The sequence below is a fragment of the Gopherus flavomarginatus genome, chromosome 2 (assembly GCF_025201925.1).
Source record: "Gopherus flavomarginatus isolate rGopFla2 chromosome 2, rGopFla2.mat.asm, whole genome shotgun sequence".
In the NCBI taxonomy this organism is placed as follows: Eukaryota; Metazoa; Chordata; order Testudines; family Testudinidae; genus Gopherus; species Gopherus flavomarginatus.
The window spans coordinates 13,931,828-13,937,924 of NC_066618.1; the positions used below are offsets into that span (position 1 = coordinate 13,931,828).

At 45.7% G+C, this 6,097-nt stretch overlaps 1 pseudogene; it reads right to left on the minus strand.

The window, feature by feature from the left end:
- Positions 1 to 4,867: 4,867 nt before the first annotated feature.
- Positions 4,868 to 5,265, minus strand: LOC127045494 (recQ-mediated genome instability protein 2-like; annotated as a pseudogene).
- Between the last annotated feature and the right edge of the window lie 832 nt (positions 5,266 to 6,097).

A 6,097-nucleotide genomic window follows, 5' to 3' on the forward strand; every position in this document is an offset into this window, starting at 1 on the left:
GCCCTAATAGAGAAGGGTGAGTTTGGACTGTATACAGTGTGTGAATACTCTATTCAGAGCAGGGTGGCAACTCCATCTTCTTGCACCTCTGTATATGGCCTATGACACACACTACTGAAGATTCTGCATTCCATCCAAAGAAGCCAGTTAGTTACAGCTGTGCCGGGACATAACACCCTGTGCATATCATGGGACTGTGCTCCACAACAGCAAGGCTGGGTGGTTGTTGGAAAGGGGAGTGACAAGAAGACAGGTAGCAACTTGGCCATGAAGTCCATGGATTCCATGGCAACATAGGAGGAACAGCAGCTGCTCTTCCCATGCATGGGACTGGAAAAGGGGTTCCACAACCCTAAAACTGCTACCACGATCTCCTGTGTAAAGCCTTTTACTTGGGGGCACCAGGATTTAGCTAAGATCTAAGAAAGGGCTTCAGAAACTCACCCATAGTACACACCCTGTTGTGGAATAGTTCAGTTTACAAGGACCATTTCTCAATGTTATCTCTCTCCTTTAAAGAAATTCAGTCGAGCAAAACCTCATCCCAGAAGGCCAGGAGAGACAGTGAAAGACCTGCCAATACAATATGTTAGGATTAACAAGTACATTCATCAATAATAGGTAATATGTCCTGACATGTATTGATTCAGCAATGCAGTGTCACATTTGTCTAGTATGTAAGTCACTTGAACGCCAGCATTTCAAATCAACTGCAAGACGTGTTTCATCTGAACTATAGGTACAGCATGTAAGGCTCTTTAACCAGGCCACGTGGGTCACAGTTCACCAAACCACCATATTCATATTGTGTTACTCACTATTTCAGGTGCTTTCATCTTAGAGAAGAACAGTGAGGCAGGAAAACAATTTAATTAACGTCAAGCACTAATAATATTGCAGTTAGTCCTAGGGATCGAGAGAAGATAATTTTGCATTATTGAGAACACAGCCGTCCTTATAGTCTCGTCATTTGACAGCCATTTGAAATGTTATCTCTGTATATAGCAATCATCTGTCGCTATCATTTTCTGTGGGAGAGGAAAATGCAAGTGGAATTTGGTGGCTAGCTACTGGTTTAGGATTTCCAATTAAAACATCTTGCCGTCACTTTCATTTTCTTCACCTCTTTCAAACCCACCCCAGCTTCGACCCAGCTAGTGAAGGATTGGAAACCCATTTTGATATTTTCTCTTCTTGTTCCTCCTGTAACTGCTAAAGAATCTGAGTCCAGGGCACATCCCGTATAGGAAAATCCCATAGAGGAAATAGGGAAGGTTTACAAGTTCCCACTTGCAGGTTTTCCACCGTACTGTTCCCTAAGTGGGAACTCCTGGAGTTTTCCACTTGCTTCATGGGACCTGACCAGCTGCTCCATTAACAGAGTTTGTCAGAAAACCACCATGTTTCAATGAAAAAAAATATCCAAATTTTTCAATCTGCTCTGCAGCAGATCAAAACCCAGGATGCATTTTTCATAATCATTTCTGCGAAATATTTGTCCCTTTGTTTCCATCAGAAAAAAATGTGATTTGAAAGTTTTCGACTAGTTCTATTCATTGCACACTTTGTGTGCTATTTAACTCCCTGGGGTGGAGTGGTGATTCCAGATGGGCTTTTTTTTTTTTTCGCAAGAGCATGCTGCTGTAGTTTCTGACCTGCTTTCATTAAGCTTTTTGTTTAGGGCCTAGACTGCTTCATTCATATGAGTTGAACAGACTCTATGCAGGTATAACTCCCACTTCGGGGCATGGAAAGTGGACAGTGCTGACCGTAGCGCCTGGTGTCACCTTCCTGGGACCCCATTGAAGCCCCTCTGCTGGGGCTCTGTGGCGTGTTGTAGATGCAGGCTGTGGCTCAGCAATGCTAAGCCTGATTGACTTTGGTGGATCATTAGCAGCCAGCCATGTTCCATATTCTGCTGGATCAAAATAGCGCCAGATTGGTCAGTGCCTAGCGTACAAAAGGACAATTGTTCCAAGCTTATCTGCTTTAAGCATCATAGATCAAAACTGTTACCCTAAAATATGTTGAAGAAAATGCTGAATGTAAAGACACATTGTTGATGGGAATCCTTTGTTGTGGGACTGCGATGGGCTGTTTCGCTCTGTAATCGTTGCTGTCCAGTTTTTTAATCCGTCCTGAGGTATAAATCATTCTCAGACACACAGTTAAGGATCATGGCTAGTGAACACCACTACCTGGACCTTTTGCGTAGCGTTACAAGTGGGATTTGAGCCCCCACTGAACAAAGCATTTAAGCATGTGTAAAAATTTAAGCACATGAGTAATCTCGTTGACTTCCAGCTCCCTACACGGTCCTACTCATGGGCTTAACGTTACACAAATGCTTTGCTCATTCTCCATATTGCCAGCCCCACAGGCTGAAAACTTATGAGTCAGACCCCACAAAAAAGCATGAGATTGGCTTAAAGATTAGGCTTCTTTAAGGTACGTGTTGCCAAGCTTTTCTCCACAACTGGGCAGGGTAGTGTCGCTGGGTCACTAATCCCTGTGCACCTCCTTGTGGCAGGGCACCATGCTGCAGCTGCTGTACCTCAGTTTCGCCAGCAGGATTTCCAGCCCACTCTGGTGGTTTATAGGCTCTCTGACCAGGTCACTATGACAGTTCACCCCCCTTCCAGGGCAGCAGAAGTCACAGTCTCAAAGTCACAATTTCAAACCAAACACAAAATAAAGGCTTCCTTATCCCAGCTAGGCTTCATTCTCAGTCCCCACCCTTCCCTTCAAGTGGGACCTGCCTTCCATGGCCCCCTCTGCCATAGCTTGGGCTAACAATCATCAGCAGGTCCCTGATAAACCCAAATAGTTCAGCAGCAAGCCTGCTTTCCCTGCTAACCACAGTTGTTAACCCTTTCCAGCCCATGTGGGGTTTGTATTCCCCATCACAGTTAGAAATGTCCTTAAAAATTAATGAAAATCGAGAAACTCATATAATCACATGAATCCAGGACCTGGGGCTTTAGGAAAAACACCAAGCATGGCAAGGCTTACAATAAAGTCATAAGAGCTGGCATGCCTGGGAAGCCTAAATCACCATATGTAACATATCACTTGCAGAAAATGTTGGATTCTTATGACATGGTCTTTATTATAAGACCTTTCCACAGTTTGTTTTGGCTCAGGGTGTATTTGTTGAACCATAGGCAAGCTGTCCTCTCATTTACACTGGATCAAACTCTTGTGTGCACAAGATGTGAAAAATTCAGTGCTTTTATCCACCATTCTCAGCTGCTTAAAAATAAACAATGAAAGGTGGAGTTGTTTTGTGCTCCAAAATGAATCTTGAATTTCACAGGCAGAGTTTTATACTGTATTTTGATATGTCTGTGGACCTGATCCTGCAAACATACACATAACTTTACTCTTACTTTTGATATTAAAGGGGCTTCTCACATGAGTGAAGTCTCCTATTTGCCCAAATGTTTGCAGGAACAGAGCCTGGGACACTCATCCCCGCTCTGGCCCCTTTATGCCAGGGAAGAGGGCCAGAGCAGCATAAAAGGGCTCTAGAAATCCCATATCCAATCAGAGAAGGATTCCCTGACTCAGATGCTGTGGAAGAGAGCGCTAGATCTGCCTTCCAAGGACTCCCTCACAAGTAGGGTGACCAGATAGCAAGTGTGAAAAATCAGGACAGGGGGTGGGGGGTAATAGGAGCCTATATAAGAAAGCCCCAAATATCGGGACTGTCCCTATAAAATCGGGACATCTGGTCACCCTTCTCATAAGCCCTTATGTAGGGCAGGACTAGGGTATGAAGGGAGTGAGGCCTTAGCCTGCAGCACTGGGAAGTTGCTGTAACTTGTACAAATCCCAGGCTGCTGAAGTTACATCATGGTCTGCTTAAGGCCCCCATGCAACCTGGGCCAGGGGAGACTGAAAGGTAGCTAAAAGTCAGTGTAGCCACCTTCCACCCGGGCTGCAACTTCTGTGCTGCCTGAGGCCTAGCACAGCATCTGATCCCCTGTGTTTGGAAAGCGACATGCAGATTTGTGGGGCTAAATACGTGTTCCACAATGATGATAATACTAAAACACAACCCAGCATTTCACCACCGTTACGGCCAGGTAAATCTGGCACGGTGAAGAGTGGGGCTGCCAGCTGCCCCTCCACACTCACTCTGACAGCGTGTACATTGTAATTCAGGTGTCTCAAGATAAATAGATGCAGCAGGTTGAAAACTGAAAATTTGGGGGCAGTGTAAAACAAATGCAACTTAACATCAACATAAATACCAAGGGATATTGGACTGATTGCGCTGGTTGGGAAGAGGTGAGAGGTAGAGGGCTTGTATGCAGAGGAGGAAGAAGGAGCAGTACTGCATAATTTAGAAGATCCAGCTACATAATTTGGGTCTCCTTTGCCACATAATGTATGGGTGGTGCCTTGCTTAAAAAATGTCCCGTCCTGTCTTTTCAACGGTGTACAATATTAGGAAATGGTTTTGGAGTGCCAGCTGCCAGTAGCGCTTTATGATTCATGGGAAAATAATGTCAATATTGTTACTAAAAGGCGCTGATATCCTCTCAGTGATTTTAATATCCTTGTATTTCAGGGCAGGGCATTCCTGGGAGCAGTATTGCACTGAGGTTGCTGAACATGCCGCACGTTGCAGCTGCATTAGTTGTGCTGAAGTCCCTCAAAAATGCAACACCTACTTCGTTTTTAATAACCCAGGACTAAATCTTGAGGAACTCTAGGATTTGGCCCAATCCTTAACATTTATTTTCGCACTCTACAGATTGTTAACACTTTGGAAACATCACTTGACTTTACTACTCACAACAAGTGTAACACTAGTAAATGTTTCCAGGTCCTTTAGGCTGCTGATAGAAATACACAGCATCTAAGAAACGTTTCTGTGCAAATCCTCCACTTCAAAGCTCCATATGCTCCTGTGTCTAGGATTATCGGAAAGATCTGTCATCTTCACAGCTTGAAGAATAGTCTGTGGACTGCAGGAGTGTGCCAAGCCCATCACCATTACATACTTTCCTTTGGGGACCTGCTCCACCCCCAGCACTGTGAAGAGGCCGCTCTCGTCCTGCAGCTGGGCTGAGCTGCCCCGGGGACCCCGGCTTCCACCACCAGCACCGTGCCCTGCATCCACACCACCGGCACCACCAGAGGGCCCTGCCCGGCCTCCTCCCATCCCAGCAGCCAGGGCCCACCCATGGCCCACTGGCACTGCCTCAGCTGGGCGGCCAGCACCTTCACCAGCGGTCTGCGCGGCTCCTCTACCATGCTGCACCCAGCGCGGCCCGGGCCTGACAAATGTTATTATCTTTAGTTTACAGATGGGGAGGGGAACGAGACAGGGAGATTTATTGTCATTTATGTTACAGTAGCACCCAAAGACTCAGATCAGAGTCCCCAGATGCTGGGCACTGGACAAACATGCTGCAAAGAGACAGTCTTGCCTTACTTGATTTGCCCAAGAGGGTGTCAGCAACAGAGATAGGATTAGAACCCATGGGTTCCTGGCTTTTGGTCTTGGGTGCTGATCACTATGCAACACCTCATCATTAGTGATGAGATCAACCTTTCTCTTTAATGCACTCATCCTCACTCTAACAGCTCCTCTGTGGGACAGTCAGGATGCTTGCTTCCTAAGGGATGAAGTTAGCAAGAACACACGTATATATTTAACACAGTACTATAGAATGAATATAGCATCAGCCTGGCCTGACAGCAAATTTCTCAGCATCCTCCTGCTGGAAGCATGGTATAGCTAAACTCATATGCTTGCCTGCTGTCTACGCTTGAGTTATCACCAGAGCAGAGGGATTGCAAATGCTAACTTCGTCTTTGATCCTGTAAAGATTTAGGCACGTGCCTAACTTTACACCCCTTTGGGACTACTCATGGGAGCAAAATTAAGCACGGGTGTGAGTCTTTGCAGGGTTGTGGTTTTAGAGTACACATTGGGTTGCTTGTTTCAAAGCCTGAGCAAAGACTTGGTTACATGGTCTGGTCCTGCAGGCGTTTCCTATTCATTTCACACAGAGTGTTTGAACATGGGCTTGTGGCATGTGTTCATTTATCCAGCAATCCACGTCTCGGTGATCCAAGATAC